We start from the raw sequence: 25,325 nt of genomic DNA, 5'->3' as shown, positions 1-25,325 counted from the left end.
TGCCAACATAAAAGACTTAAGATAAATGAGGAATCGTCCCTTTCTCTCATAAATGAAAGAACCTGATAACACTGTGAATTATTCTGAGATACTGATTACCAGAAATTGTTTAGAATCTAAGCTACAGGATTTTCCAACTGCATAATAATCACTTCATACTGGGGCTGACAGCCTCAGACCAAATTTGACGCCCTGACTTTTTAAGTTCCTTTTCCTAATTATTATCAGGGGGCCGATGGCCCTATATTTAGAGTCATTATGTAGATATGAAGCTGTACTGAAAATAATGGCACTTTGTCTAACACAAAGCACTGTTAACTTTTTTGAAAATTTGACCACAGAAGATTTGCTTTATATAAAAAAAAGTATACGCACATTTATATAAATATAGAGATGTGTGTTCGTGGTAAAGCTTTACCAACTAATCATTAGCTCTCAGTCATCATAAAATAAATACAACAGAGATCTGTGCTAATATTCCTATTCTCAACATTAATGATGTATTTAAAAACTGTTTACTCTTTGGCCCCAGACCAGGTTTCCACATTTCCTACATCACTGGAGGGTGTATGACTTCTTAACATTAATAAAAAACCCAAACCCAACAAAATTACCCAAAAGGACTAACACAAAGGGAGTGAAATAAAACATAACTGGTTACTGCTGCCAGAGTCAACAGAGACTTTCCAATAAACAACGGGGCCAAGATGAAGACAGCAGTCAAACAACTTAGTAGGCTAAGAACAACACAGAATAAGGAAGGCAAACACACCAGCATAACATGACGATGGTGGAGAGACATTAGCCAGCACAGACATGTAGTCAACACTGAAAATCAACAGCATATCTTAGAAGGACATGCCAGAAAACAAAATCAGGAATTTACAAGAAAGAAGAAAAGAATTCCCACTAGGACGAGAAAAAAGGCTAAGACAACATGGGGCAGGTTATGGAGTAACCACAAGATAAATTGAGAGAAATGGGTTTTAATCCCTCTTCTTTATCTTCCCAACTGGTTTCCTTCAGAGTGCTTCTTAACTTTCTAAACCTCAGCGTCTTCATCTGTAGTCTGAACAGGGAAGATGATGTGATATCCCAAAGTCTCTTCCAGCTCTGATAATAGAACAGAAGCTTCAGTTTAGCTGATACACAGATACTTTTTCTTTCATAGGCTTCTCTTACTTCATAATGAGCTTCAAGTTTGCAAGCCTGGGATTTCACAGAAGGGAGCCAGACTCTGTCAGCATGCACAGGGAGCACAGCTCTGAAGCGGGAGTCAAACCAAGGCCTCTGACAGGAATACAACCAGCTGGCCAATTCAGATGTTACCTGTGACATCAGGTCAACCTCAGCCATGGTCCCTTTGCCCCTGCACAGTCACGTACACTCATTTCTCAGCTTCAACTCTTCACACAATCCTACAAGTGACATAGACACTTATTTAAAAAGCTTAGTAGAGCTCACAAGTCGTAAGAGGCACTGGAAATGTTTGGTGGCAGCTTCTAACCTGGAGAAAGGCACAGTGGGTTAACAATAACCAGAGCTCTAAAGTAACACCTCTCACTGCCCTGTTGCAATGAGTACTTCACTAATTCCACTTTTCAAAATCTTCATAAAATAATCAGAATGCGAACAAATATTTATACCCACAACTATCTCACAATACTATTTCTAATAGCAAAAAAAAAAAAAAATCTGCTACATGCTTGATCTACAATAATCAAGGGAAGATTATGTAAATTATACATCAAGTTAGGCTCTCTTCCTACATGTGCCCCGAGCCCCTGTGCTTACCCTCTGCGGGACCCCAACAGCCCATTTACAGCCACCTCCGTCACTGGACTAGAGGTCCGAGAGGCAAAAACCACATCTTGTTCACTACCTTAGCCATAAAGTCTACCTCATAGTGAGCATAAAATAAGTATTTGTCGAATGTCTGCTAGTAAATGCTCTCAGGTAAATTCTATATGGTGGAATATCATGCAGCTATTAAGTATGGTTTGTGAAGCACGTTTAAGTACAGAAGAGAATGCCAAGGATGAGAAAAGTTCTGGAAATGCACAGCAGCGATGGTTATATAACAGTGTGACCACATATAATGCCCCTGAACTGTACATTTGAAAATGGATAAAATGGCCAATTTTATGTTATGTATATTTTACCGCAATGAAGAAATAAAATCAATATTAGGGAATACTTATGAGGCAAGATAAGTGAAAAGGCAGGGTACTGCATGTCGAAACTCTATGAAATTACATCTGCATCTCTGAAAGGCTAGAACGCAGCACACTAAGGCATTCATGTTCGGTTTATCTTAGGGTGGTCATGCTAGGGGTGATTTTTGTTTTACTTACCATATTCTGTATTTGTCCAAAATATCCACAATTGCCCACGTATAATGCACAGCATGAGAAAAAGATGCGGCCCAGGAAGCGTCAAGGAAAGGAAGGTTTGGTGACCAGATTTCATTTAGATGGGGACCATTCACCTGGCTACGCTCCTTGACGTACTTATGTACCACACAGCATCTGACCTGTGCGTGCCTTCGCTGTGGAGACAATCCGAAGGCATGCCACTGGAGTTCAACTTTTATATTTATTATACTGAAATGTATTTTTCTACTTTTTCTTATTGCTATGTCAGAAGGCATGTGTTACAGATTGGCTGCTCTGTAAGAACACTGTGCCCAGGCTGAGAAGCAGCCATAGACGGTGCTCTGGACATGTGAATGTCAAACTGGAATGAATGCGCAGTTGTTCTGCCGTGAAGGTTCTCAGGACCTGGCACAGGCCAGTCTGGAACTCCTCACAGAGAATGCAGCAGGCAGGCAGCCTCAGTAAACACGAGATTCGTTGCATTTCACAGATGAATTAGAAGCAAGGCCTTTGCAGTCACACGGACTTGGGACTGAAGTAACATATAACATAGCCCTCAGATTGCCATCTATGACTGTCATCTTGAGTGCTCCTGGTCTCAGTTTCCCCACAAATAAATGGAGATGACAATAGCTACCTCTCAGGCATTCAACGGTACAACGTTTGTAAATCAGCGATGTGGGAAAACCCAGGGTCTGCTGTCAGGAGGTGCTCAGTCAGTACCCCTCGTTTCTCTTCCTTTCCTTCTTTAGCGTGACGTCTAATCCGGGAAAGCAACAGTGTAAATGACTTAATGTGTAAAATGACCGCCTCTCCATAAGTAATAAAGTTAACGTGGTAGGGATAAGAAGATATTTTCAATAATCTTCTAATTCCCTCCACCAATTCAGAAGCCCTCATGATACAGTTCAACAATTTTCCTGCTCTTTGTTCCTCAGTAGTTACAAAATATTAATCACTATTCTCTGTGTACTTCATATACCTGAGACCATGAAGCCACCTTTCAGTTTCTTCCTTAACATTCTAATTTTTCAATCTTCCATTCCTTTAAATGCATCTGTGACTCCCCTGAGCGCTCTGCAAGCTCCCCCCACATTCTGTTCTCTGGGGAGCCTCTGAATCCCTCTGAACAGGGCTGAGCATCGCGCAAGGCAGGAGGAACCCGCTTCATGAATCCCAGCGCCAGCTTTGAAAAATACAATGGCACGATCATCATGAAGGTTACCTGACTTTGGGCAACAGACGAAGGTGTGTGGGTACTCCTGAGACAGATCCAAGTGTGGCCAACAGTGCCCTCTACGTCTGCTCCAGTGACCTCTGTCCATTGCTTTGCCTGTGGTTGCCAAAACCGTTTAGCAAGCTGATAGCATCTGGTACTGCCTCAGATTGCACACTGCACCGAATCCCTCCCTTCAAAAGAGCAGCCCCTGTCTTTGCAAAAGATCTGCTCTCTTCCTTGATTAGCTCCTTTACTTGAGTGCCTCCTTAGGCAAAGGATGATGGAAATCTTCAGCTGGTTGGGGTTTTCTCGTGTGTGCAGGCCGAACCGTGAACTCCACTACCTTCAGGCTAGAAGTTCATTCTTCCAATAAACACGTACTGAGCCCAGCATTTAGCCCATTCAAAAATAAGCTAGTCATGCCTCATGAAAGAAAAGAATATCAACAATTACACCACAGTGCAATATGTTCTAGAACAAAGGTATAGAGAGGGTATTATTAGAGCTGCACAGAGGGCTGGCCCTGCCTAGGCGGGATTCTAAGAGTTGGATAATTCACACATCTCTTTACCGGCCGGCGCTGAGGAATGAATGAGCTGGCCTACAGCGTCTCTAGGGGGTTAATGCCATTGCAGTCTTTTAATGCGGTCTATTTAATACCATTGCCACCCAATTGCTTTGGTTACTGTATTTGCTTTCTTGTTCTCCTCACATATTCACCTCCTTACTTTATTCTCAGACTAAAACATATGGTGCTTCCATTCTCTCCCCAGTCTTTCAACCCCATAATGCTTCCTGCCCTGGAGAGTTGCTTTGACTCTCAGGGAAAGAACGCTGTAATGGCTTAGTGGGAGCAAACAAAGAGACAGGAAGGGGCCTGCTTGGTGAAAGGAGCTAGAAAAGAGTGCGTGGAACCATTACCAGAAGCACCGCTGCGACCAGGCCCTCCGTGGCCCTGGTGGGTAAGCGCCCTGGAGACGCCAGGGGAATGGCCGTCAGCTGCCCACAGGGACAGCCTATCTGCAAGTCATCTTCCATCCTCTGCCCCTCACCTCACCTATTTCTAGTGGTATGATATTTGTCAAGAGTGTTTTTAAACCTGTCAGAGGCCATGCAACTCTCTGGGAAAATCTGGTGACATTCAAGGATCCTCTCCCCAGAAAAATTCTCAGAAGCACATAAACATAAAATAGTGTATACAACTTCCAGGGATTCACAAACTCCTGAATCTCAGGGATACTAGGAGGGGGCACACTCTTCAGTTTGAGTATTTTTGAGCTTCTGCCCTTTGCCGAGCACCATGAAGACCCACCTCCAGCTCAACTTGTCATCATTCTCCCACACACCCCGCCTAGAACACTTGCCTCCATGCTATCTGCCCGGGAAACACCTACTCAGCTGCTTAAGCATCACCTCATGAATGAAAACATTCCTGAACCCTTTGCCCTAATTCACCGCCCCCGCCAAGAGGGACTAACTGCACCCTTCCCTCTGCCCTACTGAATTCTGCAGGTACTTGTATCAGAGATCCTACAATAGTTACCACCTTCATGTGTTTTCACGCCTTTCCCCTCCTGCTAATTATAAGCAACCTGAGGGCATGGACTATAACTTAGTCATCTTTTATTTCCAGCTTCTAGTAAAGTCCTCATTCAGGAGAAAAACATTCCACTGAGGAAAACAGACACAAGAGCAAATACTTTAAACACGGTGTTCCCAATGCTCAATCTGATGTGTGTGTGAGTTTAAGCTAAATCCTAAAGGGGAAGCTACAGTGAATAAGGCAAAGTTAGGATTGGACGGTATAGACCGGGGTGAGAGCAAGGCAGGCAGGAAACCGTGTGTAAGGGAATAAGGTAATTCAGGATTCACGGTGACTACAAAGGTAGGTAGAAGTCGTAATCGATGAGGAGAGAGAAGTAAAGTGGAATGGGGTTACGGAGGACACTGAATGAAGTGTAAGGGAGCTTGGATTTATTGCAGAAAGCGGGGGAAGTCACGGAAGATTTCTACTTAAAATGTAACAAATGATAGTTACAGAAAATGGAGAAAAGGCACAAACAAGAAAAATCTGTAACCCCACCATATTGAGACAACCACTATACTATTCTTTCATCTTCATATAGTATGTAAACATGTATCTATGTGTATGTGGCTGTGGTTTTCATGTTCTGTTGAGTCCGTTAATATTTACGAAGCATTAACTAGGCACCGGACATTGTACTAAATGCACCATATGCTGTCACTACGTCATTTAAAACTCACAAAAATTCTTAGTGCTAGTTCCTATTGTAATGCCATTTTAAAGAGGAAGACATAGCAAAGGTCGGAGGGAACGGCACAAGGCCATACAGCTAATATGTACCAGAGCTGTGATTCAACGCCAAGCTTTCTTACCGCAAAGGTGATAACCTTACACTACAGTTTTTCTCATGTATTCTCACGCATTTATTTTATAAGACAAGTGACTCGCTTTATCCAGTTGTCTCAGAAAAACTCCCTTTGGGTTCTTGATTACCACTGTGGTAAACTGAACAAACAAACCTACAAAGCGTCAACACTTTCCTACTGTCGCCTCATACAGGGAGCACAGAAAACCCCTGGCCTTTATTTCAGTCTTTCTGTAGTCTTGGTAAAGTTTGCAGTTTTCTTCAGATTCATCTGGCAACGGTGTGAAGAAGGATGGATTTGAGAGGACAAGACTGGATGGCTGGAATACAAACACAGAGATACAGCCACAGTCCAGGTGAGAGACAGGAACGCCAAGGACCAGGGTAGTGGTATTTGGGACTGAAGGGAGGGAGTGGACTCAGAAACAAGACACAGTGTACCGGACTGGATGCAGAAAAGGCAGCAACAGGGCGGTGTGAGGAGAGAGGAGGGAGGGGAAATTGGATGGTGGATACCATTCTCTGAGAAAGAGAACACAGGAAGAGATGTGTTTTCCTCTGTGTGGGTGTTGGCCACAGGAGGATCAGGAATTCAACCGTGAACACGAAATCACTGAGCACATTCTGAGTGCCTACTGTATGCCAGTGCCTGGCTGAGTGCTGGGTACTCAGCAGTCAAGCCACTGAGCAGATCCCAGGACAGGTGGGGTGGGGGTAACAGGGTGGAGAAGGAAGGAAGCACAGAGCGGGGAGCACCTGGTGGGAATGTCCTGGTGGGGGGTCTAGAGTCCAAGAACAGGCCAGCACCTGTAAATGCCAAGTGTGAATGAGCAAGCCTTGAGAAAACATGGGCAAGAATGGAAGTGGACTGAGGTTGGTACTCTAAGTAACTCCAGTGTTTTAAGCAGAGCAGAGGAAGCAGGAGACCAAGAAGGAATAGTCAAATGTAGAAGGAGGGCCAGGAGAGTCCAAAACCACAGAAGCCAAGAGGCGAGTGGAAGGAATAATAACCCATCTTGAGGCCATATTGCCCTTGGACTTCTCAGGAGGAATGACTTTTTTTTTTTTAATTCAAAGGTCACTCAGTCGATTTTAAACATTAAACAAAATCACATAAAAAGTCCATGATGAGGGTAAGAATTTACATCTCCTGGCTGTGCCTCTCAGAGTTTTATCCACCAGCCATATGGAGTTGATGATTAATATTCAGTAGGAAGTGAATTTATAATCATGTGCCTGCCATTCAAATGTGAAAAGAAATGTTTTCTGCTCAGTACACCCAATAATACATTAATATATCTCCAGTTTAAAATACATTTATGAATAATTTTATACATTTTATAAATTTCCTGGCAAGAATGATAATAGAACAATCTATTTTCACTGCTACATGAAACAAAAAAGAGGAATGAAAGGTTCAGTTAATCAAGAAATTTAATATGCTTTATAATAAATATCAAAGAGTCATTACTTGGGCTATATAAAGGGTGGCTGAGGTCAAAAAATGATTATAATAGCAAGAGTTTGTGCCCATATTTATTCTCTGTCAGTTGCTTATATTTGCATAAGAAGTTTCCCCTATTCATGAATTTTTTTAACCACATTAAAATGCTAGAAATCAAATTTGTTTTTCCTGATTTATATATGGGCAGTAATAATAAGATTTTGTAATGATTAACAGTAGTAACAAATAACTGGAAAACACTAGCCCTTCCGAAGCACCAGGCAACGACAAACAGATATGAAAATAAATTACCGCCACTGCCTTAGGTAAATGTGGTTTGGAAAGCCAGGAAAGCACCAGAATCTGAAATGATTACTGTGGCAGAGTCTGATGAAGCCAGGAAAGGCAAAATACTGTGAGTTCCTCCTTTTCTGTCATCTTTGTCAACGCTCTGTATGCGTGTGTACGTGGACACACACACACACTCAAACTGATGGCATCCTAATCAGAAGATGAGATGCAGTGACTTCAAGATTACAGCGAGGACACTTGAGGCCTGAAGGAGCTAGAAGACCTGTCCATCTAGGAGGAAGAAATGGACTCATAATTTCACTTCTTAACAACCACCCCGAACTGGGAGTCACCACTCATAGACATTACAATACTATGGAAATGACTGGGGGGTGATTCTTTCTAATTGAGGAGAATCCTATGGTTTCATGATGGTTTCTTTGGGAATAATGTCCAACAAGTAATGGCCATAACCACCCTCTCCAGCAACATTCGTGCTTTTACTGGAGGAGAAAACTCCAAGTAAGACAGAGAACATGATAATGACGGCTAATCTCTACGTGTTCAAAGATGGCCAAGATGAAGGGCTTCCAATACTTCAAACACTCAAAGACCAGAATGATGAAATCAGGAAAGGAAGGAGAGAGGAAAGGGATAAGTGAATAAATGATAGAAAATAGATTCTATAAAATTAAGAACACTGTAGTAAACAAGAAAGTTTTATTGAGTTTGGTAATCTAGACATGCAAAAACTACGGTAACTTAAATTTTTAGTGTTTACAATGAAAGAGATATTATGTATGGCATGTTTAAGTAAAAATTAGCTCATTCTCAATTATAAAATATGCAAGGGAGTTAAAAATTTGATGTCTTAAATCTTAATCAGGGTCACTTTAAAATGTGATTATTTTATGGCATGCCATTCAGATAAAAATACATAATTAAATAACAGAATCAGGAAACTTTGTTTTGTGCATTTGAGTATTTTGAGTTTGTTTATAGAAAAACTTGGCCATAATGTATATTTCTACTTCACTTTTGACTGATGACTAGTGCCAATCTTATGTTTTTATGATTTTGGACAATTTCCACAATTCATTTAATCCTAAGTATATCTGGTGAAAAAAGTTAAATATCACCATTTTATTTTATTTTTTTTAAAGATTTTATTTATTTATTTGACAGAGATAGAGAGAGCCAGCGAGAGAGGGAAAACAAGCAGGGGGAGTGGGAGAGGAAGAAGCAGGCTCATAGCGGAGGAGCCTGATGTGGGGCTCGATCCCATAACGCCGGATCACGCCCTGAGCCGAAGGCAGACGCTTAACCACTGTGCCACCCAGGCGCCCCAATATCACCATTTTATGATCACTCCGAAGTGTGATAAACACTTAACTAGCCAAATTAAAAACAGAACAACAAATTATCCAGACTAAACTGTACTAATATTATTTTCCAAAAACAAACTTGAAATGTGATGATAAAGTTCTAGAATTAAAAGCAGTTGTTAGTATCTTTGAGGCTTTCAACAAACTTGCCCAGTTCTATGCAGCCCTATCTTCTAGGACAGAGTACTGCACAGGGGTCAAGGACACGGATTCTCGAGACAGATGGCCTCGGTTCAATTCCCAGCTGACCTTGGCAAGTTACTTAGTCTTTCTGTGCCTCAGTTTCGTCACCTGTAAAAATAGGACCATAATAGTACCTACCAATCCAGACTGTTGTGAGGGGCATAGGAATTAATGTGAAGCACTTAGGAGAGCCCTCGGCACACGCTACATGTTCCATAAGGATTGCCTTATTATCTGCTTATTATAATTATTATCATCATCATCATTTTAGCTCTTATCTGTTTTGTGGGCTTTCCATTAAACAAAAAGCAATTCAGGTCTGAGTGCTCAGGTCTAATAATCAGTTACTCATATAATACCTTATTTCAGCATACCATAATTAAAATTTAAGATCTGTGCATACTTTTGGTGGACTATAGAAGACAATTACCAGCCCAAGACTAGTGAGGGGTAGACATAGGACTGGACCAGGAAATGCTCACGCAGGAGCCTTCTGACTCATGTTGATGCCCCTTCTCATGGTGGCCCCTGAACTTAGGCTTTTAGTAAACTATAGCAACACGTACAAAAATAAGCGAATAAACAAATAACCCAGCAAGGTAAATATTTCCCAATAGATCACAGTCAAAACAAGATACATTCAAAACATGCAATTATGCAGTGCTGTGGCCTAGATTCTTTGGCCACACATGACAGCGGTGTGAAAACATGGCAGGAAAAATAATCCTCGCCAGACCAAAACCATAATCTAGCAGGTTCTGCCTTCCCAGGCAATCACCAGCAACATCCCCATTCCCCTCTCCCCCTTGCTGACCCACCTGCAGGAGGTACGGACAGCTGTGTTACCAATTTGGGTTTCCAGAATCCTGGAGTAACGTTTCCCTGGCTCTCCAAGCTATAACTCACAAGTCTTTCCCTACTGCCTTCTCCTTTCTGTACCATCCAGGATCCATCAACCTCCTTATTCCTAAGATTGATGAAATTTCTGGAATTATTACATGGAGAGTTCTGAAGAGTTTCTGCAAATTTAAAGTGTAAACCAAACATTACTAACTTCACTGTAAGGGTTATTAACATACAATTATGGAAGGAGCACGCTGGGAGGACTCTTGGGTATAATCTAGTCCAAACCTTTCATTCTATAGGTAAGAGAACTGTGATATTGATGATTGCCTAGAACTAAAATAACTGACTCGAAGTAATCTAGTGCATTCATATGGCTTGAAGAGAAGACCCTAATTATACATTCTCATGTTCTAATAGAGCAAAAGTTAACCATCAAGGTTGTTAATGATATTCTATATCTTCTAACTTATAATCATGGGCAGATTTAGGGATGATATTCAGGCTTTTTAAATCATGTGCTTCTTCCATGGACCTCGATTGCACATTTCATCGTTATTAATGGCATCAACATGCCTTTCATAAATTAGCTCAAACAACGAATAATTTCATATATTTAGAGATTTCTGAACCCTATTTTTTTCTTCTCTGCAACTAGATCAGTGGCAGAGGACTTGGAGGCAGATGAGAAGCAAGCTCTGGACGCCTACGGACTTCAAATGGGAAAGCCCAGTAGGAATGAGAGGGAGATGATAATCTGCAAGACTAAACTTCTTTTCCTAAAATGTGCTCTGTTTTTTAAAAGGATGTACATGTCCTTTTACTAAATGGAAATCTTCCATTATTACATGTTTAACAAGATAAGTAAAAAGGAAATTCACAAATAAGTAAATAATCTTATTTTTCAATTCTGTGGACTCACTATTTCTCATTTAGAGAGTCAGTTATGGAATCAGCCTGTGAAGCTTACAAACACTTTAAGGGGGTAGGGGGTCATGGTAATAATGCTGATTGTTTAAAATACATATAGCATGTCTATAAATGGGAAAACACCCAGAGGTATACAACAACCCAAGACCAATTTTAACCAGACAGTATGTGTTATGGAAGGCCAGAGTTCATTCTGATTAGTTGGTGCCTGTTTACTGGCTGTTAAATATTTTTTATTTCACTCTTGATATAAACCAAAATGTTAACAGACATTATTAGGTGCTATCATTTTATTTTTTCCAATGTGTATTCTCATTTTCTTCCAGTGACAATGTAATACTTATACAATTAAATAAATGTGATATTAAACAGGCCAAATTATAGACTGTTCACTACTCCCTGTAAGGATTTTGACTTAGGTTATGTTGGTCTACGGGATACCTCGCTGTCAATAAAAAAATTTTTTTTTTTTACAGAACAAGGGAAAGCTACCATTTTAAAAAGTAGACACAATAAGCCTTTAATAATACAGTATTAATTATGTCAGCACCCGCAGAGAGTCTGCAAGAACAATATAGTGATAACTTTTTTCCCCAGGGGAAACCTCAAAAGAAAGACATCAATACTTGAATGAGTCAAAAATCATAGTTCCCTGTTGTGTGAAGGTTTTCACAAGACTCCAAAGTTAATTTAGAGAAAAAGATTATAAAGATCATATCCTTACTACTGTAACTTACCCCTCAGAGCTGAAATTTATATTTCCATTGAAGTGTGTCAATGACCAAACTATGATATTTAAAAAACATAATGAAATGAAAGAATACAACATTTAGAAAAAAATTAAATAAAATAAATGCTGCTTTCCTCCACCACCTCCTTATAAGTGAACTTTGAGCCATAGATAAATGTGAGAATTGTTTGGACTTGATAGAAGGGTAAATTAGCTACTGTGAAGGCTGTTCCAACCTGTGTTCAAGTACACCACTTTCATGTAATTACGTTCCAGCAACTCTAAGCTTGCTGGGCCTGAGTAACAAAACTCCTTCACAGCAGTGAAATGAGTATTTAATGAGAACACCGATTGTCAGCCAAATTTCAGCATGTGCCCCTAAGAAACAATGGAGAGATGTCATTTCTTATAAACTGCAGCTATTAAAAACAGTAGTTTATAAAATTCCCTAGACTTCTAAAAAAATGATTGAGCATCTTTGGAGATACAGATATGTTTATGTGTAGAACTTTCTGGCCACTTTCCTGTAATATTCACTTAATAATTTCTTTAAATCCTTTACAACACCACATGTTATGTTCAAGATAAATACAGGTCTCCAGGAGAGATTAGCTCAAAGTATTTCACTTAACTCCAAAATTACGTTAAGAGGATACATCACATCAGGCAGTTTGGTTGTTTAATCATAAATTACTGTTTTCCAACTACTAAAATTATTTTTTTTGTGATTGTCTGTGTGCTCTGCCGGGTGAAGCCAGCATTATTACCAGCTTCCTTATTTCAAGAAACCACTCATCAGAAACAAAAAGGTTGGGAAATGTCCGGTGCACTTCACCCCAAGTCAGGCCCATGGAAAATGCTCTCGACAAACTGGGGCAGCCAGTACTTCCTACCCTACTGTGGAAGACAGTAGGGAGGGTCTGCAAAAAATTAAAAATATAATTATCATGTGATTCAGTAACTGCACTACTGTTTACCCAAAGAATACAAAAACAATAGTTCGAAAGGATAGATGCATCCCTATGTTTACTGCGGCATTATTTACAATAGCCAAACTATGGAAGCAGCCCAAGGGTCCACTGATAGATGAATAAAGAGGTGGTGTATATATATACATGATGGAATATTATTCAACCATAAAAACAAATGAAATCTTGCCATTTTCAACAACATGGTTGGAGCTAGAGGGTATTGTGCTAAGTGAAAGAAGTCAGTCAGAGAAAGACAGGTACCATATGATTTCACTTATATGTGGAACGTAGAATTCAAGAAACAAAACAAACAAGGGGGGGGAGACAAACCAAAAAACAGACTCTTAACTATAGAGAACAGATGGTTACTAGAGGGGAAGTGGGCGGGCGGGGGGCGGGGGGGGAAACAGGGGACGGGAATTAAGAGTACACTTATCTTGAGGAGAACTGAGTAATATATAGAATTGTTGAATCACTATATTGTACACCTGAAACTAATATAACATTGTATGTTAACTATACTTGAATTAAAATTAAATAAAAAAAGGAAAATGCCTTCAAACTCTACCTTTCAAGATGACAGTACTACACTTAATAACAATTTTAAAAAAAGGCTTAAGTGGTGGTCGAGAGACCTTGAGAGGTAGGCTAAACAAATAAAATATGTTTGAAATATTAAATAATAAAAACTACAGGAGAATGGGCAAGAAAGGAGGAATGGAAGGAAGTGTATTAATTTTGGTCATCAGCGTCCTCTCCTAGGGCATGGCTTTTCCTTCTTGTTAAGAGTTTGAGAGGGCTAAATTTAAAACAGCAAGCTTTACCACAGTTGAACAAACTTTACCATACATGGTTAATGGGACGACAACAGCTTTAAACTGTGGCCATTAATTCTTGGCAATGCCTCTCATAGGTGGTGGGGGCTCATATCCCCTCCCCTTGAGTCTGGGCAGGTCCGTGACTGCTTCCTTCAATAGAACAGGAGGGAAATGGTGCTTGTGACACCAAAGGCAAAGCCGCGAAGAGGCCACGCAGCTTCTCCCTTGTCTGCTGGATCGCTACTCTCCGCACCCTGAGTTGCCACGAAACAACTCCCACTACCCCGAGGCGGCCATGCTGAAGAGCCTGCGTGGAGGTACTCCGATGAGCAGTCCCCGCCAAGCTCAGCCGTCCACACACCCCCGCCAAGATCAGAGAAACAGGACTGAAGCTTTCCTGGACCAGACCATCTGCCAGCTGAACGCCACTCAGCCAAGCCCTGGCCGACTCTCTGTGCGAAGTCATGAGTATAACACCATGGTGGGTGCTCTAAGTCACTACGCTTTCAGATAGTGTGCCGTGCAGCACAGAGAATCACAGAATTTGAAAGGGACTTTAACAATGTGCTGGTGAAACTCTGCTTGCTTTGAGGAAAAGGAGATCCAAGCTGGTTTAACATCCAGAGTCACTGGTTAGCAACCACGATCAAACTAGAAACCAGGTCTCCAGGCTCCCAGCTCTGTTCCTTCAAAGAGCCCATCTTCGTTTCATCACAAACCACCTCCACCCTTTCATTCTGTTACGTGTGAACTCAAAAGTACCGGGACATGTTCTTAGAAGTTGGTTCTTCCACCTATTTTTAAACGTTCAGAAAAATTCTGACATATTTTCTTTCTTATGCCTTTACCTTAAACACTTTCCTGAAACTGGGGAAGAAGTACTGTTTGGAGAGGATGCATTAAAAGGTCTGACCAACACCTGCTGCAGGGATGTGGTTGGAGAGGATGCAATAAAAGGTCTGACCAACACCTGCTGCAGGGATGTGGACAGCAGTGCTAAGTTCAAGCCGTACGCAGAAGACTCTACCTCTTTACTCCCTTTTCACGTGAAGCATCTTCAGGTAAACCTCGGTGTTACCTTCTCCATTACTTACACAATCAACGTTTTATTCCAACTTGTGAAGACATCCTATGACCTTTTATTAGATTTAGTTACACAGTTCTTGAGTTTCATTTCCTTAGTTAGCTGAAATACATACTAAGAGGCAACACTGAGCTTCCCAAGATTATCCTTTTGTGTGAACTGTTTACAGGAAACGTTTCAGGTGTTCGTTAGGCTCCATATGAACCTGAAATTGCAGATTAATGATCTGCTCAGTAAGAAGTTCTCTCAGTAAGTACCTTAGTCTTTTGGATACCATGTTCATTAAAATATTAATAAAGAAAAGAAAATTATTCCAAAGATCAAGAAACAAGTTCTAGCAGCCATTTAAAAAGAAAAGTGGCTAAGATATGGGCATTCAGGCAATTGGCACATTGGAAGTATCTAAAGGTCAGATGACCACAAGTGGCTGACTGGAGAATCATCAGTGTCTAACGTCCTCCAGAAGCCACTTCACTCTACATTTACATGAAATATTATCAAGATTTTTGTAAACCAAGTTTATCACCTAATGGATATCCTCTTCTTCCCTCAACAAACCTATATCCTCCCTATCCTATCCTCCACACAAAAAGGAGATCCCTGAAATGCCATACAATTGGAATGCCTTGCCCTGCCAATGAATTTGCCCTCAGGGAAAAAAAAATATTTTTTTTCAAATGCATGAATGCACCCCTGAGAATGAGTTCTAGTATGTTAAAAAGAATTTTCTGAATTTGTAAACCTTTATACACTTGCAGAATATTTAATAAACCAAATTCAAAATAGCAGACTATAATCCAAAGGAACAAAAAGCTCAGAAGAATTACTCAAGAGAAATGCTGATCACAACTTAAAAAATAATATTTGTGAACATCACATGAACAGGACACAAATTAGGCAAATTTCCTGTATAATGTACTGTTTCCTATTATCAGATAATAGTTTTTTAATCATGCATTTTTGTGTTCCTGCTTCTCTGATATGGAATTGCAGCTTCAAAAACGAAGAAGTTGTTGTATTTACAAGGCATTGCAGGACCAGGACATCACAGCAGCTGGGACGATGCTATCAGCCTGCAATTCAAAATCTCTGAAAACAGCTTAACATCTACTCTATCATTTCATTCTCACAAAAAGATCCACAAAATAAAAAGGAGGTATTATAAATGGCAGGTCTTATTTTTGGCTAAGGCTGGCTAAATGGGCCCAGACCAGATAGCCTTGAATTGGAATGGTATCTAAGACTCAGGGGGCCCCGCGTGTACTAGTTAGTGGCACAACCCTTTGTTTAAATGACTTTTGCCGGGGTCTTGCTCCATATTACTTCAGGTCAACTCACTCTCAAATTCCTGGTTTTGTTTATTCTAAAAAGTTTCATAGTCATGAAATACATTTTCTTTACTATTTCATGTATATTTCCTGAAGACACAAAAGAAAATTCAGCCTTACTACTTGGTGGAAGGTTTTGTTTTTTTTTCCCCCAAAGATGTATTTATTTGAGGGGGGGGTGGAGGGGCAGAGGGAGAGAATCTTCAAGCAGACTCCCTGCTGAGCACGGAGCCTGATCGATTGCAGTATCTATCAAACATTTTCCTTCCATTAACTCTAAGGACTACTGTCATATCTAGATCAGCTCTCCACCTAGGGAGGACTTTCAAGTGGATGGAACAAAATTAATGGCAATGAGATTCTACAGATGATGAAATAAGATTCATAATCCCCCAGTACATTAATCAAATATTTACACTGTTCTTATTTTTCATGTTTGTATCTATAACTAGACTGTCTTAAGAATCAGCTTAATGTTGGAGCCAAAGTTTCAATCCTGTATCACAGTTCATTTGCTGTGGGGCTATGGCAAATTGCTTAACTTTCCTGACCCTCGATTTTATCATCCATAAAGTGGTTATTATAATAATAGTACCTACTTAATTGCATTGTTATAACTATTAAATGTGTTAATACATATGAAATATTTATAATGATACCTGCCACTTAATATAGGTTACTCTTTTTTAGGCACCTTCTTAGTTTTCAACACTGATAGGCAGATAGCATACATTTAAATCCTGGATTAATGGATTTCATTAGAAAGTAGGATAGAACTGACCCATGTGAAGTTGTCTGGCTGCTACCCCTGTTTGAAGCAGCACTGTATCAAAGTCAGACCAATCATCGTCTTGTCTATTTTTAAACATTCTTAGGAAAAAGTCTGTATCTGTACCTCATTAAGTATTCAACAATCTAAACCATTAGGTTAATTATAAGAACGAATTCCCTAAATCCACTAAGATTCTCTCTTTTCCCATTTCCACAGCTGGGCTCTTTGCATTATTAGAGTCTACTAGTCAGCTTTCTTTTTCAAAGCCCAGCAACCTGGGTCCCATTACTTTTTCCTCACAGCAATGTTTATTTTGACTTGAATTCCCAAGTGTAGAAATATTTCAGACACTGTATTGACCCAGGTTAGAAAAATCCTGAAGAACTCAGAAAGGATTACACTGGAAAGTGCAAGAAAACCAAAAACCACAAAGTAAATTTTCAATAGGTTTCAGTCTTGGCTCTAAAGAATGTCATTGGTTCAACAATTATGATCGGAACTATTTATTATAAAAGGTAAATGACTATATTCATTTTTATTCATTCATATTATAAAATTATGAAAATTGAGCCCAGTATAAACTGAATAAAGTCACCTGAGGAATAAAATCAATTAAAGACGTACTGTGTACTTACACTCAGACAGACTTGGAAATTCAGAGCTTTAAGCTAATTTCCCTCTTGATATTTTCAGACCTAATTCAGTAACACAAGTAATGCTTATTAGTAATATTAATGTACCATATGCTATATCTGTCAACTTAATAATTTTCTTGGTTTTCTTGACTAAAATGTTAATCTAACTTCTGGAATCCTACCCAAGAGAATCTATGCAAAATAGAATGAACGGATTCATTCTATAGGTATAGTCATTAGCCATGGGCCCATTCATGAATGCCTGTAATTAAGTTCTTGTGCACATAATAATTTTATTTGAAGTCATGAGATTTGCATAATTTGGCTAATATAAACAACTACTAGTCCCAGTCACTGTACTAAGTCCTTTAAGTACATTATCTCATTTTATCTTTATAATAAGAAAAAATTGTTGAGAGATTCAACAACTTAGTGAAGGTTGCACAACCAGTAAGCAGCAGGGTAAAGAATTTTAATTTGGTCGTGCTAACATCAGAAACCCTTCCCAACGAGCCTTTTCTATTGCTTTATACCAGAGAAATAATTGAAAAACATGTTTTTCTCACACACACACACACACACACACACACAAAACCAAAGTGAAAGAGCAGATTTAGCCATAACTTTTCTAGAAAGAGCCACTAACACAACCAAGCTAATGAGGGCCCCCCCAAAATCAGTTTTTTTTGTTAAGACAGAGCAATAGGACATATCTGATCTCCAATTTTTATATTAAGAAAAGCAAACATAAAGCTATTAGATTATTATGAATATTAAGCATACATTTCAGTACACTGAACTGACAGATAAATTTCACTGCCACTTTGGTTTTGGAAGGTAATAATATAAAAGTTCAACAGAAGTGTGCACACTCCCCGTTGTCATTTATGCAGCTAAAGTAACTTCCACAATCCCTGCAATATATGTCCACAATGGCAATTTTAGGGATCGGTTTATAATCCCATGAGAGATATTTGCTGAGATTTGTAGGGAAGAGAAATTACCAGAGCTCTTTCTTCCTGTGGATGACACGGTGGAAAGGGATTAACAGGTGCGAAACCACCACTGCCACTTAGCAACAAGGAGAGCGATGGAGCTAGTGGGAGTCCCTTCCATGAAACCTGAGGGCAAGGCTGGCTCCCGAAGCTCAAACGACCTCTGCACTTTTCAGTTATTACACTTAGAAACTCCCTTTATTACTAAGGCCATTCGATTTGGGTTTCTGCCTCCTATGACCAAAGATTCCCTATTAAAACAGGAAGTCACACGTTGAGAAATAAAATAAATAAATAAATAATTCTCTATTCTTTTTCTGGTCCTCCCCCCAACACTACTACCGAAGGAAATCCATTGTAGTGGACACACTGTAAAGCAGGTGAACCTTAGGAATTATCAGTGTGGTTGCTGATGAGGACAGCACTGGAAAAGAGAGGTTTTTAACTTCAAAGGCAGCAGTGTTGGCTAACAATTTTACACCACTGTGCAGCTGACAAGCCTTTGCTCATGAGATCTGTATCGTAACTGCTTCAGTTTTTATGGAGCTGGCATGCAGTCCCCTGGGATCAAGGAGCCCTCTAAGAATGTGATGAATGTTATGGACTCCGTTCACCAGAGACCTGGAAACATGCAACTAAACACATTTCCCATACAGCCTGGGGATTCAAAAACTCTCCTGCCCCCAAGGTCACGCTTGAAGCCCTACAGACCCCAAGTTGGGAACCATGTAGTACCAGTGCTTGGGTACTATGGAAAACAGCTATGGAAAGACCAGCATATTTCTGGTCAGTTTCTCAAAAAGATCATCCTCTGTGCCCAAGGCTCCCACAAGTCTCCTCAATGATGCCTCACAGATCTTTGCCTTTAAAAAGCCTTTCATCTATTCACCTTCTAATGGTTATATAAAAATAAGGCAGGAATCATGAATAATATGAATAGAAACCTTTACTATTCTGACATCAAAAATCAAACAGGATTTCATATTACTACCATATTTCCCTGTCCCATCAATTTTTAAGTTCCCAGGAAAGCTTCGTATAGCTTTATATTAAACTATATAAAGTATTTGTAATTATTTCTATAAAACAAAAGACAAAGGGCCCTTAGTATAATCTCCCTCATACATAATTCCTATGAGAAAATGAGCTTTGATGTAAGTTATTTTCTCTACACTGCACATTTACAGGAGGTAACTCGCTACAAATGAGAAGGCAATTGTACTGTCTGAATCTCTCCCATTTAACCGGCAGTAATTAATCAAACTAAAGACTAATCAATAAACATCTCTAATAAGACCAAACAGCAGGTGAATTCAATCACTGCTTTATATATCAGGAGAGAAAGATATAAAAAAATTAAATGCTGGGACGCCTGGGCAGTTAAGCATCTGCCTTTGGCTCAGGTCATGATCCAGGGGTCCTGGGATTGAGTCCTGCATCGGGCTCCTTGCTCAGCAGGGAGCCTGCTTCTCCCTCTGCCTGCTGCTCCCCCTGCTTGTGTGCTCTCTCTGTCTCTCACAAATAAATAAATAAATAAAATCTTTTTTAAAAAATTAAATGCTTTATTCTAGGTAGTCATGCTGGACGATACTAAGAAAGTGGTAATTTTAAAAGTTCAGAATGCATGGTCAAGCATTGGTCAAACAAAACACTATGTTTATGTATTCCTATGTAGGCTATGTTTAAAGCCTACGTACAGATGCACTTAGGCGTTAAAAAGTTACAAAGCAATTTATCACAATTATTTTATTATTTAAATTATTTCTCACTCCTAGTGGACAATTAACATGGTATACAGAAGTCATAGTTGATGGATTTTCTACATATATTTGTACAATATTGATTCATAGATACTTTTCTACACGAGCTGCAGATTAAGTCAGAAGTCACAATCAAGTTTTTTGAAAGGTATGTGCAACACTGTAACCTTGCTTATTTTATAAAGTAAAAAATTCAGAAGGGAACCTTTCTCAATCCATTTTGAAGAGCTCATAATGCTTAACAAAGCAAATGGCAGCGGCACACACCAGCTCTAGTTGGACAAGAAGCCCTACAGTTTACCTATTCACAGCATTTGTCACTTTTTTTTTTTTTAATTTAAATCGATGTCTAGGTTCTGTCACAACAAGGTTAGGCCTGTTTTGGCTGTGCATTCACCTAGAACTAATTTCCCTCTCTGAAGGCAGAGGAGATCCCTCTCCCCTTCATACACAGCCTTTCATTTCCAAAGAAGCTGACCTGGTAAGGGCCAGAATGGGACCTTCAGTAAAAATCTTCCGTGCGGAGCCAGCCTGCCTGCCTGCGAGGAATGCAGCCGGCCTCAAGGGCAGACCAGGTGTCGGGGAATAAACCCAGGGCAGGCGCCAGGAGGAGGGCCACCTGAGAGAGGATGTGGTAACCAAGAAAGGTGGAGAGACACAGGCAGGCTAGTTTAGGAACACCATCATCGGCAGCGAGAGAAGGACAAAGGCAAGAGGGGTGGTTCTCAACTTGAGAGATTCCCAGCACATTTTCAAATACTGGAAATTTTGACTAGAGGACTTTTTTAAGTATATGCACAAAATGAAGAAAATATCCATTTTCCACACTGAAGACTGGGGGCGGGGGGAGCGGGCTGGCTTACAGCTCCAGCCATGAGCACTCCTTGCTGAGTGCCAGCTTTGCTCAGCTACCCTAACGCTCAACTCGTCACTCCCCAACATCGGGGAACTGCTTTTGAAGAGAACTGTTTCATGTGAGGCACTTATTTCTGCTGCTCTGGAGGTGGTTTCCCCACATTCCAGTAAACACTTGATCTTTCTTAGGTGTCAGGTTGAAGTGAAGTCTATCTCTTCCTGCAGGAAACTGGATCCCACTCTTAACTCACAGCCCCGCTTACAGCAGCCAGCGCACCATGACTAAGTTAGTGGCCTGAAAATAAAGACGGCACTTTGATTGCAATTCAGGGTCCAAGATTGAAGGTGCCACTGGTAGAACAGCTCAAGAAGAAACCAGAAGTAGAACTCATGTTACTAAATCGGGGGACACAGGGAGGCCATTATCAGGGTCTGCCACAAGTAGGGGCGGGGAGCGGAGGACTTCACATCCAGGGGAGGAGGACAATTAGAAGACATTGCTGAATAAGACGGGACCTGAAGAATAAAGAGACTAGGGTCCTAAGCATGTTTCTGAGAAAGGAGTTTGGGCAACTAGGGGAGAAAAAGAAAAGGACGGGCCAAATGATCAAAACTGAAACACAAACACAAGGTTAATGCTGGACTGCTACTAAATGCTGAAGTTAAAATCCTTCTTGCCTGGAGCCAGAATTGGTTGCAGAGACTGCTGTGTGGCTGAGCCAGGAGATAGGAATCAAGGCGAGGGGGAGGGGGGCACAGTCTGTGAAGCCTGGAATCCAGGCAGAGTAAAAGCCTGCTTTAACCCAAGCCCTGAAGATGACTAACAGTGGAAACCAGACTCAAGAACTCATGAGTCATCCTTAAGGGAAATAACGTCAGCGTCAGTAACTTCTCTGGGAACTTGGAACACATGCGCTTGAACAAATATTTTGGACTCTAATATCTTGCACCGACACTGAATCCCTCCTTCATTTTGGATAGGTCCCCCTTACTTTTCCGTTCCCAGAGCTCTTCAGTTACCAAATGAGGGTAATAATATCTGTTTAGAATATTTTTACCGGTAAAAAACATCAATAAGAGCTGACCTTTTGGAAAAATAAATGATTATGCTTGAACTGCTTGCACGGAAAGAAAGCAGCCGCTAACAGTCCCCTTCGGGCAGGTATCATACTCCTCAGTAAAATCTCGTGGGCTGACGCTCAGAAGGAACGGGCAGGCATGTTGCACAATCACAGCATGGGAAGTAAAGCCTGAATTTCTATAAGACGAGATAGGAGTTACTTTTCCTCACACATTCCCTTCCAGCTTAAGAAAATCTTTGCTTGGGGCGCCTGGGTGGCACAGCGGTTAAGCGTCTGCCTTCGGCTCAGGGCGTGATCCCGGCGTTGTGAGATCGAGCCCCACATCAGGCTCCTCTGCTATGAGCCTGCTTCTTCCTCTCCCACTCCCCCTGCTTGTGTTCCCTCTCTCGCTGGCTGTCTCTATCTCTGTCGAATAAATAAATAAAATCTTTAAAAAAAAAAAAAAAAGAAAGAAAACCTTTGCTGATTTCCTATTACAGGCAAGGCATTGCGTGAACTGCTAAAGGAGTTATAAAAATAACTAAGACCAAAAAAGTACTTGACATTAAAGTGAAAACAAAATTAAAAGGTTAAGCATTATTAGGCTGCCACCTATGAGAGATGAGCTACTTCACGGTTTAATTCAAAATAGTTTTCCAGATATTCTTATATATAAAATATACTGGACGACGACTGATACCCAAAACAACATGGATGAATCTCCAAAAATATGACGCTTAGAAGCCAGGCACACCAAAGACTACATTCTACAGGATTCCATTTATAGGCAGCTCAAGAACAGGCAAACTAATTGATCGTGGAGGTCATTCAGTGTTCATCTGGGCTGGGGGTGGGGGAAGGCAGGACTTGAAAGAGCAGTGGGAGTGCCCTCTACCTTGTTTTGGGTGCGGATTATCAAATCTGTCAAAAGTTAAGAAACTGAACAGCTAGCTTTGAATTTTACTATATGTAAAACATGCCTTTTTTTTTAATGATTTTTTTATTATATTATGTTAGTCACCATACAGTACATCCCCAGATTCCGATGTAAAGTTCGATGCTTCATTAGTTGCGTATAACACTTAAAAGGCATGTTAAAAAAAAATACCAAAGGACTAAACAAACATTACTAAGAATTGAGGATTCAAGTAAAAGCGTGACAAAGGGTTAATAGTAGTATCTCTTACACTTGATCTCAAAGGCATTTATAAAAAAAACATTCCCAGTTTGGAAGGAATGAGATGCAATGGCTAAAACAATAAGTTTAATAATACAATGGCCTTGCTTGCTGGATTTCAGTCATGTATGAAAGATCCCAACATAGAAAGGAAACAGGATTTTTTAATAGTAAATGAAAACAGAATTTGCATCCATTTCTTTCTGCCCTAGCAACTGAAAACAAAACAAGCTTGAGTTTGTGTCCTCACTATGACTCTACCACCAGGTACTCTGGCTGTTAAGGACGTCTAGAGCGTGATTCCCTAGTATTGGGATTTCTCAAGAGGAGAGGCCTTGAGGGAGCACACCAGGGGTCCTGCGGTGTCCTTCACTCCCAAAGAGTCACATCCCCTAGCACAGCAGGGCAGGAAGAGTGGAGAACCCATTCCTGGCTGAAAATCCAAGGCGCCCTTTGCTAGCTTCCTGCCGCATTCAATCAGGAGAGGAGAAGGGGGAGCACGGGGACAAAGTGGACCTGCTCCTTCTCTCTCTCCTCCTCCTCTGTCAACAAGGGGAAAGTGCCCAGAATCACTGTGGCCCCACCTCTCAGCCCCATCTTTAACTGAAGGAAGGGAGACTATTATGCTATACTGAGCTACAAACGAAGAGTTAAGGGAGCTGGGGGCGACCCACCAGGTCCTGTGGTTTTCCAGCTCAGTGCCAACAGTCTGGCCGACCCACCAAGGAATAAAGGGGCACAACACGGTAGGGACCGAGCTGCTGGCTCACTTCCGCAAGTGCACTAACAGCTGCGGAAACCCAAACAAACAAAGCTTCCTCGTGCAGGGCTGGCCCAGCACCGCACAACTGGACTCAGAGCCGGGAAACATTTGTGGCGATTTACGCACGCATCTAATGTACATCTTGAGCCTTCTCAAAGACCTACTTTTTAAAGATGACACTCTAAGGCCGGGTTATTTTTAGAATTATGAAAATACCAGCTGCACTTGTCAGCCATCCTCCAGTGAGGCCCCACCCCCTTGGACTGGCTATGGAAATACCCAGGTTCTGGTCTCAGCTGTACTCTCCTGGTTCAGTCTCTTTTTTCCACGATCTTTAAATATAATTTGCTGGTAATCTGTCAGCCTGTTTGTCTTCCCTGCTGGTCAGCCCCCTCATTGAGGGCAGAGGTCGGTTCTCTCCTGTGTATGGCTGAATCCCTAGCACTGGGCACAATGCCTGGCACGGAGAGGGTGCTGAATAGACATGAGGTAAATGAATGAATTTCTTCATGCGTTGTTTGGTTTTTATTTTATCACTTATTAGAAAACAAGCTTCACTAAAGTCGGAGTTCTCTCTCTCTGGTTCTATATCCTCAGACTTAAATACATGACCCAAAAGAGGTCTTCAGTAAAGACTGTGAAAAGACATCAATCCAGTGCTCTGAGCTCAGTGAAATCCCTATGCATGTCTCTTTTTTCTTTTTCCTTTTTTTTTTTTTCGAGAGAGTTTGAGCAAGTGTGGGAACAGGCTGGGGGGGCGGGGGGCAGAAGGAGAGGCAGAGAGAGAATCCCAAGCAGGCTCCACCCTCAGGACGCTCAGGACAGAGCCCAAGGCAGGGCTCCATCTCACCATACTGAGATTGTTACCTGAGCTGAAATCGAGAGTCAGACGCTTAACCAACTGAGCCACCTGGGTGTCCCTATGCACAAGTCTTTTTAAAAGAGCACTAGTTCTGATTTATGAAGGCCACTAGTAGCAAATTCCACGATCAGCTTTCAAAGGGATTTTTGTGTGTGTGCCAAATAACTTAGTCAAGACTGACTGAACTCTTCAAAATAAGTATCTCGGAGTATGAAACAAGCCACTAGCCACAGTTTAGGCAGCTGTAATTCTCAGGAAAACCATGATTACCCCATTGCTCAAAAGCCATTGACTGTGTTGCTCACCCTTAGAGTAGATGACAAGGCCTGTTAGAAGTGTGCACATCTCCTCTGTGATTTGTAAGCTGCACTGTGCTTGTTATAGAGGCATGCACCCCATAGGTACTAAATGCTATTTAAATGGAGGAAGGAAATAGGAGACAGTCTGGCAATCT

At 40.9% G+C, this 25,325-nt stretch overlaps 1 protein-coding gene across 2 annotated transcripts in view; it reads right to left on the bottom strand.

Moving 5' to 3' along the window:
- Nucleotides 1-25,325, bottom strand: part of ANO6 (anoctamin 6) — a 180,431-nt gene that overhangs the window by 142,991 nt on the left and 12,115 nt on the right. The window lies entirely within an intron of this gene.

This window comes from Ailuropoda melanoleuca, chromosome 16 (genome assembly GCF_002007445.2).
Source record: "Ailuropoda melanoleuca isolate Jingjing chromosome 16, ASM200744v2, whole genome shotgun sequence".
NCBI lineage: Eukaryota > Metazoa > Chordata > Mammalia > Carnivora > Ursidae > Ailuropoda > Ailuropoda melanoleuca.
The sequence above is the reverse complement of the archived record's forward strand: the minus strand, read 5'-3'. Positions and strand labels throughout refer to the sequence as shown.